The sequence below is a fragment of the Pleurodeles waltl genome, chromosome 7, assembly GCF_031143425.1.
Source record: "Pleurodeles waltl isolate 20211129_DDA chromosome 7, aPleWal1.hap1.20221129, whole genome shotgun sequence".
NCBI classification, from domain to species: domain Eukaryota; kingdom Metazoa; phylum Chordata; class Amphibia; order Caudata; family Salamandridae; genus Pleurodeles; species Pleurodeles waltl.
In genome coordinates this window covers 1,030,918,737-1,030,938,994 of record NC_090446.1, presented here as the reverse complement: position 1 = coordinate 1,030,938,994, position 20,258 = coordinate 1,030,918,737, and positions in this window count along the sequence as shown.

Below are 20,258 nucleotides of genomic sequence, written 5' to 3'. Positions count from 1 at the left end.
TCTTGAGTTCAGTATAAATTAGAGAGATTAGAGAGATAGGCTTATATGAGGCCCAGCGGTCGGGGGTGACCAATATGGTTGCCAGATCTATGCCATTAGCTTATGCCTCCAGGTACAAGTCTAGCAGACAGGGTGTGAGTAGCTCTTGAAACTTCTTATAATATTTAACGGGGCAGCCATCCAAGCAAGAGTCTTGCCTACATATTGTTCAGTCAAGGCATCACCAATCTACTTATTAGTAGGGAATCAAGATCCTCCCTTGGAGAGGGAGACCGAGATGGAAGTGGGATATAGGGTATAATGGGGTTGGACGTAGCCACTGAGGACGAAGGGCATGGGGCATACAGGGCACGGTAATAGTCTGCGAAGGCTGTGGCATTGGCAGAGGTTGTGTGTCTCTGTTCATCCGTGTGGTCCACCATCTCTGGGACCACTCTCATGTTTCTGGTGGCCAGCCTATCGGAGGGTAGTCTTGTCGAGGTCAAACTGCCTCTGAAGGGTAAGGAGGGGGAAAATGATGCACAGTTTTTTTAGTTGGAGGATGCGTGTCTCCAGGTCAACCATGTGGGTTTGTTTCTTTTTCTCTGCTCAGCATAAGAGGGATTTAGCCACGCTTCTAAACGCACCTTTGCCCAAAGAGTACTGGCTGATGAGACTAAGCCTGGATTAGTTTTGAAATGTACTCTGATTTCAGTCTCCAGAGCATCAGCATATTGGGAGTCGGAGAGGTTCCATGCATTGAGGTGCCAGACAGGGAGTTGCATGGTCCCATGGTTCCCTACATGCATTACATCTGGTGAATGGTCAGAGATGTTGAGTGGGAAGATGCCTATTGCTGTGGTGTGGAGTGCATCTGCCCCCGATGTAGAAAGAGGTTGATTTAGGAAAGGGTCTTATGTACAGCTGGGGTGTGTGTGGATTCCTTTCTCTAAGGAGGCCAGACTCCATATGTCACACAGGCCCAGGAAGACATCAGATTAGTTAAGAATTTCGAGGTTCCCCTGCAGTGTATCATTGGGGCAGTTGTGGAATATTGTGTGGGGCCAGGGCCAGCATTAAATTCTCCCCCTATAATGATAAGTCCAAGGTGAGGAAAGCCCAGAGCAAGTTGTCTGCAGGCCTCCAGGACCGCTTACGGTATTTGAGGTGGGACATATGGACTGAGGAGATTGTGAGCAGGACATATGAACTGAGGAGATTGTAATGCATTTCTACCAATGTTCTACCAAACATCCGCTACAATGTTCCATGTACAAACGACTTTTTCAAGGCTGTGAAATAATATTCAAATATAATAGTAAGCCAATAGTTCCAATGTCTAGTATGAAATCTTAGCCATCACCCAAATGTGATATAGCCAGTTCATATGGCTATATAGATTGCCAAAGAAACTCATTCAATGTGTTTAGTTAGCTTTATCACAGTGCAAGGTGAGTTACCAGACAACTACTTGATGCTCCCTACAGTACTAGATATAGGTAGTAAGAATACTATTATATACTAAGGATGGATAAATATTTGAAAGTGAGTACCATGATATATGCTGTGACACTCACTTTTTGATGTTCCAGGCGCTGAACTGTCCACTTCTCCTATGCCCAGTACGGCCTCCGGCTCCAGTGTCGTCTCCACCATGGTTTCCAGGGCTGTAGGTGGTGGAACGGTGGATGGGCCTCCTCCGGTGCCCCTCATCTCCCTCATGTGCTCCGCAACCCTCTCCTTGGTCCTGGAGCGAAGGTCATACCACCTTTTCCGGATTTCCTCTAGGGTGCGTTGGCTTACCCCAATGGCATTGATTTTGTTCTTGAATTTCTTGCCAAATTCTTTTCTTTTGAGTGTCAGGGACACTCATTGCTACCTTGCCGAAGAGTTGGTCATGGTGAAGGCAGCACTCCTCTGTTAGGACCTCCAACTCCTTGTATGAGAATTTTAGTTTTCTCCTCCTGCCAGCACTGCCTGTCTCCTCCATGGTTGCTGCAGCTCCTCTCACCTATATATATATGCTCTTCTCACTGTATGTCCAAGCACAGACTTTGTATTCTTTCATCCTTGCTACTATCAAGCTAACATGAATTCCTTTGTCTCCACCAGCTACAACAGACTAGCAAGCCCATGCCAGGTGTCCACACATGTTCAAGGAAACTCTGTGGATTTACTGCATAAATGAAAGGTTGCTGTAAAAAATGATGCATCTCTCCAACATAAGCTCTGCACCAGTCTGTCACTGCTTTCTATCCCCAACCACGGTTGCATGCTGGCTCCTCCCACACTACTTTCTTTTGAGTTCCACTCCCGTAGGGGCAACTGAGGGTGATAACTGTCCACACCATTCTCAACTTTAAACCTTCCACCCCTGATAGCCACTCCACCATCCACCATGTGCGGACCGTCCTCTCTGTGCATCACTGGTGGTTGTAGTAAAGATTTGAAGCCAAAGCCTTAAATTGTAACTGATTAATTTGCACATGATCGTGTTACAAGGGAATTACCCAGGAGAGCTGCTGCACCCTTCCTCAGCCAGCAACTGAGATTCAAGAGTAAAAATTCCAGCAGCGGTTTCTTCTCGAGGTTGGGGGAGTGTCGCCACCCAGCCCGCTGTGAACTACGCAGAAAAAAATAGAATGGCAATGAAAAGATTTCATTGCCATTTTATTTTTTCCCCGCAGCGCACGCCATTCCAGAGACATGCTGGACAGGTCATTTGCTGCTGGCAGCAGAGGTCTGGAGTAGTGCCTGGACTGGACACTCCAAAGTGCGCTTGTCACTTTGGCCAGCTGCTTTGCGCCAGCCAAAGTGTAATGCCACTTTGAAGCTCTCCACTTAGCTGTCTTAAGACAGCTAGGTGGAGACCAGGCACAGGCCTCCAGGGTCTGAAGAGGCATCCAGCCAATACGCTCCATCCAATCCAGGTGCATCTCTTATGCTGGTTAGCAGCAGGAGAGCAGCCTCTGGATTGGTTAGGGGAGCTCTTCCTCTATCAGAGAGCAGAAGAACACGGAGGAGGATACACAGCCCATGGGTAAGTACCTTTTTTTATAAATGTGTTATGCATGTGTGTAATGTATGAAAGTGTGTAGTGCATGTAAGTGTAGTGGTTGTGTTTATGTTATAGTTAGTGTTATTTGTGTTTTTTAACGGACGGGTGGTTTACTTTGACGTTTTGGAGCAAGGGGGTGTATTGCTTTTCACTTAAGATAAGAGGACACAATGCCAAAATAATTCAGCACTCGTAGTCTGAATAATGAATTTATTATGGCACTTCCCAAATATCAAGTAAAAGAAACAAATATGTGAGAATAAACATATAACTCAAGTGCAGCAGAGCATGTGTATCTACAAAGATAAATGCATATATCAACTGGTCAAGACTTAAAAAGAAATGTGTAATGCAGCAAGAGAGCATGTATACATGAGCTAAATAATCAAGATTTTAAATACTTCATTGATGGAGTTAAGGTCATCATCCTCACCAGCTCAACTGGGAACCCCTCAGATCAGTCAGGCTGGAGACTCGATCGGGATCACAAGCAGATCCTGGGCAACGCGTCCTTTCGACAGGGGAACTCCTGGCTGAGCGCCAAGTTTCCCCGTCTTTTATACCTTAAAACACTTCAAGATGAGAGTTCTAGAACACCCTCCCCTCTGGTAGGAAACTAAGGGGGTCATTCTGACCCTGGCGGTCATGGACCGCCAGGGCCAATGACCGCGGAAGCACCGCCAACAGGCTGGCGGTGCTTCCATGGGTATTCTGACCGCGGTGGTACAGCCGCGGTCAGAAACGGGAAACCGGCGGAGTCCCGCCGGTTTCCCGCTGCCCCAGGGAATCCTCCACGGCGGCGCTGCAAGCAGCGCCGCCATGGGGATTCCGACCCCCTTCCCGCCAGCCTGGTTCTGGCGGTTTTCACCGCCAGAACCTGGCTGGTGGGAACGGGTGTCGTGGGGCCCCTGGGGGCCCCTGCAGTGCCCATGCCATTGCCCGTGCCATTGGCATGGGCACTGCAGGGGCCCCCTAACAGGGCCCCACATAGATTTTCAGTGTCTGCGCGGCAGACACTGAAAATCGCAACGGGTGCAACTGCACCCGTCGCACCCCTTCCACTCCGCCGGCTCCATTCGGAGCCGGCATCCTCGTGGAAGGGGGTTTCCCGCTGGGTGGGCGGGCGGCCTTCTGGTGGTCGCCCGCCAGCCCAGCGGGAAACTCAGAATGACCGCTGCGGTCATTTGACCGCGGTGCGGTTATTCGGCGGCTCCCGCCGTGCGTGCGGTTACCGCCGCTGGCGGGAGTCGGAATGACCCCCTAAATGCTGGCTGCACTTCGTCTGTGTCGACAACACTCACACGAGCTGGCCAGACTCCTATGTTTGTTACGAGACAGATCAGTACATTCCTCTGGTAAAAACAATCTCAGCCTTGTGCGCATCCCACGTAGTTATTCCAGCACTGTCCGACTTTGTACTTGTGAAGAGAAAAACAACTTCTGTGAGGAAAAACACCTGAGCTGCCCTGCAACTGCCATAGGACACAAAATGGAGTCACTCAAACAAGATGGAGTCGATGGTCATATGATGGTCGAATCTACATAGCATCACAGGGGGTGTTTTTTGTTTTTGTTTGCGAAGTGTTGGGGCACTTCACTCACCCCACAACTTTAACAGGGTACAAACCGCCACTGAAATATTCCTTCATGGAATAATGAACATGGAATCCACTATACAAGAAACTCGTACCCCACGATGCATGCTTGGCTTCAAGCGAGAAGCAGACACAACAGCGGTGTTACCAGCCACTCCTCACATATCGCAATCAACAATTGTTGCCTTCTTACCTTGCCTTCTTACCCTTCCCCTCAGCTCCTCATGTCACCACCATGCAGGATCTCTTAAAAATATCAAATTACAGGGAGTGCAGAATTATTAGGCAAGTTGTATTTTTGAGGATTAATTTTATTATTGAACAACAATCATGTTCTCAATGAACCCAAAAAACTCATTAATATCAAAGCTGAATATTTTTGGAAGTAGTTTTTAGTTTGTTTTTAGTTTTAGCTATGTTAGGGGGATATCTGTGTGTGCAGGTGACTATTACTGTGCATAATTATTAGGCAACTTAAAAAAAAAAATATATACCCATTTCAATTATTTATTATTACCAGTGAAACCAATATAACATCTCAACATTCACAAATATACATTTCTGACATTCAAAAACAAAACAAAAACAAATCAGTGACCAATATAGCCACCTTTCTTTGCAAGGACACTCAAAAGCCTGCCATCCATGGATTCTGTCAGTGTTTTGATCTGTTCACCATCAACATTGCGTGCAGCAGCAACCACAGCCTCCCAGACACTGTTCAGAGAGGTGTACTGTTTTCCCTCCTTGTAAATCTCACATTTGATGATGGACCACAGGTTCTCAATGGGGTTCAGATCAGGTGAACAAGGAGGCCATGTCATTAGATTTCCTTCTTTTATACCCTTTCTTGCCAGCCACGCTGTGGAGTACTTGGACGCGTGTGATGGAGCATTGTCCTGCATGAAAATCATGTTTTTCTTGAAGGATGCAGACTTCTTCCTGTACCACTGCTTGAAGAAGGTGTCTTCCAGGAACTGGCAGTAGGACTGGGAGTTGAGCTTGACTCCATCCTCAACCCGAAAAGGCCCCACAAGCTCATCTTTGATGATACCAGCCCAAACCAGTACTCCACCTCCACCTTGCTGGCTTCTGAGTCGGACTGGAGCTCTCTGCCCTTTACCAATCCAGCCACGGGCCCATCCATCTGGCCCATCAAGACTCACTCTCATTTCATCAGTCCATAAAACCTTAGAAAAATCAGTCTTGAGATATTTCTTGGCCCAGTCTTGACGTTTCAGCTTGTGTGTCTTGTTCAGTGGTGGTCGTCTTTCAGCCTTTCTTACCTTGGCCATGTCTCTGAGTATTGCACACCTTGTGCTTTTGGGCACTCCAGTGATGCTGCAGCTCTGAAATATGGCCAAACTGGTGGCAAGTGGCATCGTGGCAGCTGCACGCTTGACTTTTCTCAGTTCATGGGCAGTTATTTTGCGCCTTGCTTTTTCCACACGCTTCTTGCGACCCTGTTGACTATTTTGAATGAAACGCTTGATTGTTCGATGATCACGCTTCAGAAGCTTTGCAATTTTAAGAGTGCTGCATCCCTCTGCAAGATCTCTCACTATTTTTGACTTTTCTGAGCCTGTCAAGTCCTTCTTTTGACCCATTTTGCCAAAGGAAAGGAAGTTGCCTAATAATTATGCACACCTGATATAGGGTGTTGATGTCATTAGACAACACCCCTTCTCATTACAGAGATGCACATCACCTAATATGCTTAATTGGTAGTAGGCTTTCGAGCCTATACAGCTTGGAGTAAGACAACATGCATAAAGAGGATGATGTGGTCAAAATACTAATTTGCCTAATAATTCTGCACTCCCTGTATTGGTAAGCTTTAATTTTTAAAACATGTTTCAACCTTTGAAGCTGTAGGATGTCTTAAATCTTTAGATGTTTTTCAGGTTACAGTAGGAGAACATTTTGTTACATCCTTTGCTGGGGGTGGGGGGTTATGTTCTCCTAAATTTAGAGTCTGCTCAGCATTCAAAATGAAAACTGTATCCTAAGATTCTGGACGGGTTCAGAGAAGGCAGATAGTAGATTTATTCTATTGCATGACTACAATCCACTTAAACTGGAACCCAGATCCTTTAGGTTGCAGGCAATGGTGGACATTTCCCAAAAATATATTTAGTGTTTCAGAATATCCTTCATTACAGACCAAACGTGAGCATGTCACTCAGACTTTCTTTTTGCGTCAGACACCAAGGATGCTGACGGATAAGGGCATAACTGAAACCTATATACCCTAAGGAAAGTCTTCAAATTCTGGAGCAGGCTTGTTAATCCAAAAACCGATGGGCCACAAAGTATTTGTTTCTACGCTGCTGTAGGACCTCACATCCTTGGCATGATTTTCCTCAACATTTTTTCTTGCAATCCTTTTATTTTTGCTGACGTTGTTTTTGCTGGCATTAGGACTCTGCACCCTTAACCACTGTTAACCAGTGCTAAAGTGCTTGTGCTCTGTCCTTTAAACATGGCGAAATTGGATTACAAACAATTTGCACATTTAATTTATTTGTAAGTCCCTAATAATGTGGCACTACATTTACCCATGGACTTTAAATTTAATGCCACTAGTGGACCTGCAGCACTGGTTGTGCGACCCACTTACGTAGCCTTTTAAACATGTCCCATGCCTGCCATTGCATCCGTATAGTTATAAATAATGAAAGCCCCCTTTTAACGCGTGCTCTGAGCAGGCGTTAAAAGTGCCATAAAAATGATGCAAGGAAATCTGTTAGATTTCCTTGCACTATTTCTTCACCCCCCCCCAACGGGGGAACGCCCCCTTTGCATACATTATGCTGGCACAGGCACAATGTAGCACAAAGGGTTACACAGTGCTGCAATGCATACATTGCGCCACTTTGTTAACGTGGCACAAGGATTTTGGCCTAGTTGGGCCACATTAGCGTAAAAAAAAGTGATGCTAATGTGGTGCAAGGTGGCGCAAGGGGCTTATAAAGATGCCCCTTGTTGCTAACCTTGCTGTCACCAGCCCTCGCCCGCCCCTTGTGACCAACCCCTCCTCCTGTCTCGCCACTAAATGATTGCTTGTTATACCAGAGAAGCTCCATCATATCCCCCATATCTTTCCATGTTTCTTCGGAGATCCTCTGGGTCTATACATAGGTTCTTCAAGTTTGGCAAACCAGTCAATGGCAGAAGTCCATTTTACAACACTAGGGCCGTAGCAGTGGCCCAATAGGGAGCTGTGTCCCTTTTGTGGCCAGGAGTATGTCAATGTCGACTAGTGTCCGTTCTCACCTGGAAAGATCCAGATTCTCCAGAATACCTAAAGCTGCTACCCTTGGGGTGAGTTCTATTGGCTTCCCCAAAACCTCCGTCATTGTCGCTGCTATGGTGTCCCAGTATTTCTCTACAGTGGGATAGGGCCACACCATATGAAAGAAGTCTGTCTCTGGTGAAAGGCACCTGGGACAGTTGGATGAGGTGTGTTTGCCAGTCTTCCAGAGCCTGTTGGGTGTAATATATGTTATATGTAGATAATTAAATTAAATCAGGCTTAGAGTGCGAGGGTCATGCATGGATTTCTCCGGTCAGCCTCTTCAAGGGTACCTATCCAGGATTCCAATTTCATTTTAAGCAAGTCAAATGCTTATAAATATTCACAAATTTGGGAGATACCTCCTTTCCCCAGTGTGCCCTGGACGAGCTTGGCTTCAAGGGGGGGTCACATTTTGGAAGGTCGTCCATGTCCCCCGCCCCCAGGTAGCAAGAGACATCGGTGCCTCAGCTGTAAATACTTAAGAAATTGGGTAGAGGAAAAGGAGTACATGGCCTGTAGCTGGTGAAACAGGTTCAAGCAAGAACCTCGCCAGAAAGCTCTCAAAATCATGATCTCAATTTTGTCCATTGAGGCAAAAACTTTCAGTTTTAAAACTTGGCTAAGCCAGCAGGCAGTCTATAGTGGGGTCTGCAGTGTAAATTCCTTGTACCAGCCCATCATCCACAGTCTAGCCTGCCACGTCAGGACAACCACTATGGTGGGCTCTGGGAGCTCCCGGTGAAGTGGACCCCACTAGAGGGTATGCAGTACCTTATCCAGACCTCAGTGATTTAATTTTAGTTTATACACTGGGTCTACCCAACTGCCTATAAGGCAGTCATTGATCATGAGGAGGGGGAAGATTCAATTATAAAAACGAATGTGTGCCATACCAGTGCCAGCATTGTAAGACTGTTGGCAGCATTTGGTAAATGACATGGGGGGGGGTACCTACCAACATGAAGGATCGAATCTGTGACTTGAGAGTGCAGAACCTCTGTGCTGGAATTAATGACAGAAAGTTTTGAAGGACATAGAGAAAGCACAGTAAGATTGTCATTTTAAATGATGGCACTTTACCTAGGATATGCAGTGACAGAGATCTCCAAATTTGAAAGTCCAGTTTCATGTGTTCTTCCAAGGGCATTACATTAAGGGACCAGGAGAGCTCTGGAATCACTGAAATGTTTATACCTAGATATTGGAAGCCATTGAATTGGAATCTGTACCTGCCACACCCTTGCATCCAGACTCTCTGATATAGGAACAAGAAGGGACTTGGCCCAGTTTGTTTGAAGACTGGAGACTTCCTCATATAGTGAACAGAGCTCCAAACATTGAGGCACTGTAACAGAGAGGTGTCGAATGTAGAGAAGTATATCATCAGCATATGGGGAGATGCAGTCCTCCTTGTCAGGACTCAAACTCCAAACCTGCACTTGACCATTACAGCAAATGAGTCGGGCTAGGGGTTCAAGTGCCAGAACGAAGAGAAGGGGTGCTAGACAGCAATCCTGTCTGGTGCCTCTTTAATTGGAAATGGCTCTGAGAATGTTCCATTGACAGGCACTTGCACCTCCACGGTGGAGTACTAAAGTCTGACATCTACAGAATCTAGGGCCAAAGCCCATATGTTCCAGTACAGCGTCTAGGAAGGACCTACTGATGGAGTCAAACACTTTTTTCAGAGTGCAAAAGAAGTAAAGCAATTGCATCTGTTATCTCTGACTTATGTACCAGTGTGAAATGGAGGTGCCTGATACAATGACGGGTGCTGCATCCTGGCTTCAGGTGGAAAAAATCTGTGAGTTGCTGCATGAGCCATCTGGCTGGAGCCTTGGTAAATATCTTGAGTTCAGTATAAATTAGAGAGATTAGAGAGATAGGCTTATATGAGGCCCAGCGGTCGGGGGTGACCAATATGGTAGCCAGATCTATGCCATTAGCTTATGCCTCCAGGTACAAGTCTAGCAGACAGGGTGTGAGTAGCTCTTGAAACTTCTTATAATATTTAACGGGGCAGCCATCCAGGCAAGAGTCTTGCCTACATATTGTTCAGTCAAGGCATCACCAATCTACTTATTAGTAGGGAATCAAGATCCTCCCTTGGAGAGGGAGACCGAGATGGAAGTGGGATATAGGGTATAATGGGGTTGGACGTAGCCACTGAGGACGAAGGGCATGGGGCATACAGGGCACGGTAATAGTCTGCGAAGGCTGTGGCATTGGCAGAGGTTGTGTGTCTCTGTTCATCCGTGAGGTCCACCATCTCTGGGACCACTCTCATGTTTCTGGTGGCCAGCCTATCGGAGGGTAGTCTTGTCGAGGTCAAACTGCCTCTGAAGGGTAAGGAGGGGGACAATGATGCACAGTTTTTTTAGTTGGAGGATGCGTGTCCCCAGGTCGACCATGTGGGTTTGTTTCTTTTTCTCTGCTCAGCATAAGAGGGATTTAGCCACGCTTCTAAACGCACCTTTGCCCAAAGAGTACTGGCTGATGAGACTAAGCCTGGATTAGTTTTGAAATGTACTCTGATTTCAGTCTCCAGAGCATCAGCATATTGGGAGTCGGAGAGGTTCCATGCATTGAGGTGCCAGACAGGGAGTTGCATGGTCCCATGGTTCCCTACATGCATTACATCTGGTGAATGGTCAGAGATGTTGAGTGGGAAGATGCCTATTGCTGTGGTGTGGAGTGCATCTGCCCCCGATGTAGAAAGAGGTTGATTTAGGAAAGGGTCTTATGTACAGCTGGGGTGTGTGTGGATTCCTTTCTCTAAGGAGGGCAGACTCCATATGTCACACAGGCCCAGGAAGACATCAGATTAGTTAAGAATTTCGAGGTTCCCCTGCAGTGTATCATTGGGGCAGTTGTGGAATATTGTGTGGGGCCAGGGCCAGCATTAAATTCTCCCCCTATAATGATAAGTCCAAGGTGAGGAAAGCCCAGAGCAAGTTGTCTGCAGGCCTCCAGGACCGCTTACGGTACTTGAGGTGGGACATATGGACTGAGGAGATTGTGAGCGGGACATATGAACTGAGGAGATTGTAATGCATTTCTACCAATGTTCTACCAAACATCCGCTACAATGTTCCATGTACAAACGACTTTTTCAAGGCTGTGAAATAATATTCAAATATAATAGTAAGCCAATAGTTCCAATTTCTAGTATGAAATCTTAGCCATCACCCAAATGTGATATAGCCAGTTCATATGGCTATATAGATTGCCAAAGAAACTCATTCAATGTGTTTAGTTAGCTTTATCACAGTGCAAGGTGAGTTACCAGACAACTACTTGATGCTCCCTACAGTACTAGATATAGGTAGTAAGAATACTATTATATACTAAGGATGGATAAATATTTGAAAGTGAGTACCATGATATATGCTGTGACACTCACTTTTTGATGTTCCAGGCGCTGAACTGTCCACTTCTCCTATGCCCAGTACGGCCTCCGGCTCCAGTGTCGTCTCCACCATGGTTTCCAGGGCTGTAGGTGGTGGAACGGTGGATGGGCCTCCTCCGGTGCCCCTCATCTCCCTCATGTGCTCCGCAACCCTCTCCTTGGTCCTGGAGCGAAGGTCATACCACCTTTTCCGGATTTCCTCTAGGGTGCGTTGGCTTACCCCAATGGCATTGATTTTGTTCTTGAATTTCTTGCCAAATTCTTTTCTTTTGAGTGTCAGGGACACTCATTGCTACCTTGCCGAAGAGTTGGTCATGGTGAAGGCAGCACTCCTCTGTTAGGACCTCCAACTCCTTGTATGAGAATTTTAGTTTTCTCCTCCTGCCAGCACTGCCTGTCTCCTCCATGGTTGCTGCAGCTCCTCTCACCTGGGTGTGGCTCTGCAGTTTGGGCTGGGTGTGCTCCTCCCTCCTCCCTCCTCCCAGTTCTATTTGGTGACTTCCTGGTTCTGATGTCATCCCCATAGCCAGGAAGTGGGTTTCCCAACTGTTAATTTTGCACCTGCAGGCAATTTGCGAGGCAGTTGCAATTTGCAACATCGGACCACACCCTTCGCGCAAATTGCGAGCTCTCTTTTAGCGAGGTCGCAAATTGCGACATCGCTAAAAACAGAGGTCGCAAAATCCGGTGCGACATATCTGCGACTTGCAATTTGGTATTGCGAGTCTTTATTGCATTTGGTTTTGCGAGTCAGAAATAGCGATTTGCATGGAGTCGCTATTTCCGATTTGCTAATTTTTACCTACCTACATCTGGCCCAAAGTCTTTCCATGTCAATTAAAGTTTGGAGCGCCAACAAGTCATAGGCCCTCATTATGAGTTTGGCAGTCCGAGGACCGCCACAGTGGTGATGGTGGTTGCACCGCCACCGGGCCGGCAGAGAAGACTGCAATATTATGGCCATGGCGGTGTTCCCAACAGAACACAGCCAAAACACCGCCAGAACAGCCAGTGCGGGCAGACCGCCGCGGCCGGGGGTAGCATCTCCAGGCCTGCAGAGACCATGTTCCCGCCGACCATATTACAACCCCGCACACCGCCACGATTTCCGGGGCAGTCTCACTGCCACGAAAAGCCTGGAGGAAACGAGCAACATAAAAGGAGACACTCACCTTTAGGAACACAGACAAGTCCGCAGCCGCCATGGAACCCGAACTGGAAGTCTTCCCATTACTCCTGCTGGCCATATAACTCCAGAACCAGTGATGGTGACGAAGACAACACACACACCTAGAACACACTGCAGTGAAGGCCATTAGTACACACCCACACACAACACACAACCTCGGGCTGGCTAGCCACGCCCACACACACATGCAAATATACACCCATCACAACACGCAAACACATCTACATACACACTCACACACAAACAACACACACCACGTCCAACATACACATGTCATACACACACCACATGGTACACACACACCACCGCCACTGTTAGACACATTCGCACACAACACCACCGAGTCACAGAACCATAACACCATCGCAACCATACAAACGCATTGGCAGAGAGGCACTATGCATACCTCCGCAGCAAACCATACTGCTGGCAACACATAACAACAGCACACAACCAATACAAACAATAACACAACCAAACAATGTGCCACATCACACACCACGTCCCCCCAACACACATAGTACATCACAGATGCATCACAACACACACACCACTGCCACATAATGCCACACAACAACCCAACATTTCACAAGTCCACAGCACAACTCACCCACGCAACTCATGCTGCTATACAAACACATCACATACACAGAAGACACACACCAAATCACACATATACAACACATACATGTGGAAGGAAAGGCAGGACAAGGTTGTCAACCTCAACACCAACAGGTGACTGGATAAGATGTATTAAAAGAAAGGTCGAGTCATTAAAATCAACTATATGCAACAGAGACCTAGTGGCCAGTCCAAAAGTGTCCATTGTCCCGGGCACACTGGGCAGAGTATCTGGCCCCAACTTGACTCCTGACTGCAAAGTGGCCTCCACGTGGCAGGGGCATCAATTGGGCATGCAGACATCTCAGGGGCGATGGGGGGGTTTAGGTGGGGGTTTAGATTTCGGAGGGGGGGTCCTTTGGATTGGAAAGGGGAAGGGGGGGCCTTAGGTTTGGCTTTGGGAGGGGTCCCTTTGGTTTTGCTTTGGAAGGGGGTCCTCAGATTTTGACTTGGAGGTGGAGTGGCTTTCCCCTTTATGTGGCTCTTTGGAGGAGGGCCCTTTGGTGGGGTGGTAGTCTTTGCTGGGAAAGGGGGGTAAAGGGGCAGTACCCGGGGGGGCCATGGGAGGACTGAGAGGTGGGAGGACAGGGTTTGAGGAGGGCATGAGGGTGCTTGGGAAAAACAGGGACAGTGTCAGTGGGTGGGGACCAGGACAAACTCATGTATGAATATTTTTTTAGAGATACAAGGGTGGTCATGGCAAAAACAGGTGGGAGTGGAGGGAGAGGGAGTGGTTGAGAGATGTGTCTTGGTAGGTGTCTTGGGTGCAGGTGAGTGGGTAGAAGCCATGTGTGTGCTGGGTGTCTGTTGGGTGGGTGAGTGCTGGCATTTCGGTGTCCTGGGAGGAGGGGGGGAGGAGATGCAGGGAGATGACAGGGTGGATGTGTGAGGGTCTGTTGGGGTGGTGCCTGCAGGTAAGGTGGATGTGCTGCATGTGGGGGTGTCAGTAGTCATGGTGAGTGTGGATGTGGTGAATGGTGTGGATGCATGGGGGTCTGCTATTGTGGTGACGGCAGGCATGAGGGGACTTGTGGATGGATCTGAGAATGTTGATGTGGTGAAAGCATGTGTGAGTGGTGTAGTGACTGTGAGGGAGGAGGTGGAGGGGGAGTCCGTGTAGAGAGTGGATGTTGTTGTGTCTGCATGTGTCTGTTGTCTGTGTGCATGGCGGTGGTGGGACTTGTGGTGCCGGTTTTTGTCTTTGCGAACCGTGCCTGTGGAGGTGGATGAATGCTGGTCTGTCTGTGTGCTCTGGATGGGTGTAGGAAGAGGGGTGTGGGATTGGGCACAGGTAGGTGGATGGGGGAACGGAGGATGAAGAGACACTGGCTGACATCAACGAGGAGGCAAGAGCCTGAAAAGATCTCTGCAGGCCAGTCAGGGCACTGTGAATGCCTTACAGGAAGGCATTGGTCTACTGCATCTATGATGCCAGACCCTGGTTGGCATTCACGATGATTGATTGTCCTACAGAGATGGACCTCAGGAAGTCGATAGCCTCTTCATTGAGGGCAGCAGGGCTGATTGGGGCAGAGGTGACTGCGGTGAAGGAGACGCCTACCGTCCTGGGTGAGTGGGCATGGGCAACTGGGTGGGGAGATACAGGGAAGGTGGTGCTGGTAAGGGGGGTGGCAGACAAGGATGAACCTGGGCTTGTCTTATATGGTTCCGCCACTGACAGGGACCGTCCATCAGAGGAGGAATCCAAAGAGAATGCTCTAGATCCGGTGTCCCGATGCACTCCCCTCACCCTCCACCCCACTGGTTCCTTCACCTCTGCTGGTATCAGCCTCCTGGGTCCCGTGGGCTGCTGCTTCCCCACTCACCGGTGCCCCTTCTCCTTCGCCTGATGATTCACACAAAGACAGAGGAGGAGAGGGAGGGAGGGTGGGAAAGAAAGCAAGGGGGCAATGGGTCAACACATGCATATCATTCACACACACTGACAACCAAAAATTATCAGCTGCTATGCCATGCCATTGCGTGCCTATACAATGAAATGCTCAACTTCTGGAAATCAGAGGGGAAACAGGAGTAATGCACTCTAATCCAAATGATGTGGGAACATTGGCACTTTTGACTACATGAAGGGTCATACAATGCACAGTGACACAGTACTTGGCATACACCCATTGTCATGAACATAGACCTACCCTGTACTCCTTACTCTACCGATTCCTGCATGGTGAGGTAGCATGCAAACAAATCCATAAACAATGTGACTAGTAACATTTTGTCCCCTGCAGCCATCTACACCTACAGTCTGAGGCAGCTGTTTTAGATCAGACCAATTATCTCTGTCATAGTGGCAGACTATTAGTGATGGCAATGCCCTGACACCTCAGATATACTGATGCTGATGGAAGGAGCTGGTCACCCAAAAGATAACAAATGTCAAGAGATAATATCCAAAAATCATTTTCCTACCCTCATGAGTCACCGTCTGCATGATACTGGCCCACATAACAGATACAATTCCTGCCAGGGTGGATCATACCCATAGCCAATGTGCAACTACCAATAATCTACACAACATCTACATATAGAAGCCTACCCAAACCAATACATGCCTACCATTAGGGAGGTGTGAGTCTGTACTTACCCCCTTGTGGCTGCTGTGGTGCCCTTAAGCGCCCATCCACCTCAGGTTAGGCAACTGCCAAAATGCGGGCCATTAAGGGGGTCAGGGTCCGACAGGCACCCCTCCCTCGTTGGGAGAAAGTCCCCAGCTGGGCCTCAGTGTTCTTCCAGGCCCAGCATCTCAGGTCCTCCCACTGCTTTCTACAGTGGGTGCTCCGCCGAGCATGGACCCCCGGGTCCACACTTGCTTGACGATGGCAAGCCAAATCCCCTCCTTCTGATGTGCGCTGACCTGCATGGGTGACACAGACAGAAGGAGAAAGTCATGTAGAGTGCTATCACAACAACAGCAATGGACTTCACACAGTAGACACATCTCATGACCACACAAACGTGTCTTCTTGGCACTTCTGCACCTACCCCTTTGCCATCTGCATGTATTCACTCCATGTGCATCGTCTCCACGTCTTTCAACTCATCACACATCACCATCAGACAGGACAGGAACATTGGACTCACCTGCTGCTCTAATGCCCCATAGAACTGTCCATACAGGGGTAGGACCCCCTCCACAAGCTTTTCCAGTTCCTCCTGGGTGAAGGCAGGAGCTCTGTCTACTGCAGCACGTGACATAATTGCTCCGAGAGACAGAACACAGTAGCTCACGCAGTGGAGGTGCTGCTTGCACTAGTGTCAGGTGTCAAGTGAGCTATACAACAAAAAATGGCAGTCACGGCTGCCGCATACATGACTGCTACCGCCGGCGATGATGATCACTGGCCCCAGTCTCCCATAGGCAACAATGTTATACAATGAGGAGTTGCACAGTAGTTGCAACCACCTACTGCAATGATGACTAACGCCAGCGGAATTAGGTCACTTCCATCTGTCCTGTGCTTGCAGGACAGGAGGATGCCATTTTACATGTAGCTAGTGTATTGTAGGTGAATGATGGGAGCATCACGTATGATCTTTAGTGACGTGCATACATGAACCATGTTCACACATGATAGCAAGGTTCACACATGTGACATTCATGGATAGTTAAGTGAGTGTACCGATAACTATGACACGACATGTGCAGTCACTTGCTGCCTTGTAGACAGCCTAACTAAATGTGTGTGTTACCAAGCTACGTGTATAGTTTTAGTTAGCATGTGAACTGTCAACATCAACGTGGGGAGAATGAGACATGCACTGGTGTACCGGACACTAGTCGACTTTGCTACCCTGGAAGAGAGACACATAATTCAGATGTATCGTTTGAACCGTCAGACCATGAGGGAACTGTGTACACAGTTGGAACCGGATCTCCTGCCAGCCATCTGTAATCCCTATGCCATCCCTCCCACACTACAGGTCTTATCTGTGCTACACTTCCTTGCCTCAAGCTCGTTCCAGATGATGGTTGGCTTGGCAGCAGGGATGTCACAGCCTATGTTCAGTATAGTGTTGAATGATGTACTGCATTCTTTACTGAAACACCTGACAGATACATCAGGTTCCCCAAACGTGCAGATTTGGCTACTGTTTAATCTGACTTCTATGCCATGGCACATGTCCCTCATGTGATAGGGGCCATAGATGGCACCCACATTGCTTTGGTTCTTCCCATGGTAAATGAACAAGAGTACAGGAACAGAAAGGGCTTTTAGGAAATCAATGTCCAGGTGGTGTGTCTCGCTGACCAGTACATCTCGCAAGTGATGGCCAAGTTTCCAGGCTCTGTGCATGACTACTACATCCTGAGGAACAGCAATGTCCCACACATGATGGGACAACCAGAGAGAGAGAGGGCCTGGCTCGTTGGTATGTATCCAAAAGTATGTGTGCAACTGTAATGACACCTCTCTTCACATTCTACCCTGTGTCTCAGCTGGTATTGTGATAGGTCCAACCTTTGTGCACAGAGGTGACTCTTGCTATCCTACCCTTCCGTGGCTGCTGACACCAGTGAGATATCCAACAACAGATGATGAAACTGTTTCAATGAGGCCCACTGCAGGACAAGGTGTGTCATCGAGAGGACCATTGGCCTGCGAAAGGCCAGATTTTGGTGTTTACAGGTTTCAGGAGGTGCCCTGCTCTACAGACCACTGAAGGTCTGCCAGATCGTAGCTGCCAGCTGCATGCTACATAATTTGGCTCTGAGACGTCACATACCAATACTGGATGTTGAGGAGGTGGCAGTTGGACCTGTGACTGATGATGGTGATATAGATACTGATGAGGAGGCAGATGATGAGGTTGTAGCTCACTCTAGGTCAGAGTTGATCCAACAATACTTCCAAAGATCTACAGGTATGTGTCATGTGTCTTGTATGTGAACTGTACTCCTGTCTGCCTTGTGACATACCTCATCCTGGTGTGTGCCATCAGTGAAGGTGTTAAATGCAGCTATCCCTCTGTGTTGTTTTGTGGCAATTAGAATTTTCCCATCAGGGGAGGCATTACTGTTCATATGTCAAAGTTATGTTAACTGTGCAGTTGGCTGCCATCACATCAGCAAGGGATTGGCCATGCTGTATGGTTCCAGTAATACAGTGTCAAACGCAAAAGAGCTGGCAAGCAATTTTTTGTGTCAACAGTATGGCAACTTATCCTCACTGTACACAATGGACGGATATGGTAGCTAACTCATATTAACAGTGGAACTTGACTTTAGTTGGGTACTGTGAGCTGTGAGGGATGGGCCATTGGGAATGGATGTCTTGAAAATGTGGATCTCCTCTGGTATTTTATGTTCACATGCCTCTTGGGTATTTGTACTAGGGAGGATGACAATGTACTGCATGTGTGTTGGCTGGCCAACAAGGACTCCTATTGTGATGGTTGTCCCTGCCTTGGTGCATTTGCAGGTAATGTGGGTGATCCTACTCTGGTTCCTGCCTTGATTGTTGACTCCCTTGACACAGGATTTCAGGATGAGTCTACTACCAAACTTGCTGCACGTGCCTCCTCCTTCTGTCCATCTTACAGGCCTTTTCTGGCCAATGGTTTAAGTGAGCTGACATATTGTACAACAGTTAATTCATACATGTTACAATAAGACAGGTAAGCAGTAGCTGTGCGCAGTGGTGTTTATTGTGATTTACAAGTGCAATGGGTGATGGGTGGGGTCCTGGTGGATGAAATCATCAGAGCAGTAGGCCCAGCTGTAAGTAGTAAAGGTCCAATATCCAAGGGCCATGGGAAAATGGAGAGATGACAGTGGACAGTCAACAGGGTGTGTCAGTGGTACACAAGGGAGAATGTTTAGGAGAGTCTCACTTCCTGGCAGTGGTCTTGATCTTGGCATCAGCTCCTGCAGGATATCTGGATGGACGACCTCATTTGATTGGGGGTTCTTCAGCTATAGGGGAAGGGATGCTAGTGGCCTGTGGGTTCTCTGGCAGGGCCTCCATTCCACTAGCTGAGGCGGAAGTCGATGGCACAGTTAGTATGTGGCTAGTGGAAGGGGACTGCTGGTGGGAGGAGGATGCATGCAGGATGGATATGAGTTTCTTTAGCACCCCTGCAATGGAAGACATGGTGGCATTGTGTGCATGCCACGGCTGCATGGCCTCCTGGTGGTAATCCCTCTGCAGCCTCTGGTTCTCTTGCAAGGTGAAGAGCATCTGGCCCATCTTGTCCTGGGGTTGCTGATGTGCTCTCAGGACTTGGGAAATGGCGTCATGGCCAGTCCTTTACCTTGGGTGCCCCAACCCTTGGCTCACAGAGACCCTCCCACTGGCCCTGGACCTCTGTGCCTGTGCCCCTGGCACGGTGTGCTCACTCCCAGCTACACCAGGACCTTCATCGTCTTGGGTGTAAGGGGCAGACTCAGGACCCTGTACTGTGGGGCACACTGCTGATTGTACAATGCTTAGGATACAGGTTTGGGGACAAGGGGTTGCCTGTGTTGTTGTTACCACACGGGTGGGGGGGCTCAGATGTGGGCAGGGTGAGGCTGGAGGTGGTGGACTGACCAGATGTCCCAGATGGGCCAGGTAAGTCGTCAATGTCCAGACATCCAGAGGTGTAGTCCTCACTGGGACTTTCATCCTAGGGAGGGCTGTCTGTCTCTGGCATCCTCTGCAGGGTGTCAGTGGCAGGGGTGCCTGTGGATTGAGAGTGGGAGAGTTACATTGTGGAGTTGTACTTGTTCGTGTCATTGTCTGATGCTTACAGTAGCTTGACTTGCTTCCTCATGATGGCAATGACAGATGCGGTACTGCAGACATTGTTAATGGGTGATGGATTGCGGAATTGGCTCCATGTTCCATGGGGGGGGTTGTGGGTAGCATAGCTGTCATTGCCATGTAGTGGTACGCAAGTGAAGCATCCAGTTATTGTAGCTAGTACAATGGTTTTAGGTGAAAGTGTTCCACTATGAAGTGGGACTGGCAGCTTTTCATGTGTGGGGAGTCATGCATTGTGGGAGTTGAAGTGCTTGCCATTGTGAGTGCTATCTGTGCAATAGGGGTGGACTGAGTGGGGATGCTGGCAGTGGGGTGGTGTGACATGCAGGGGAGGGGCATTGGGTGATT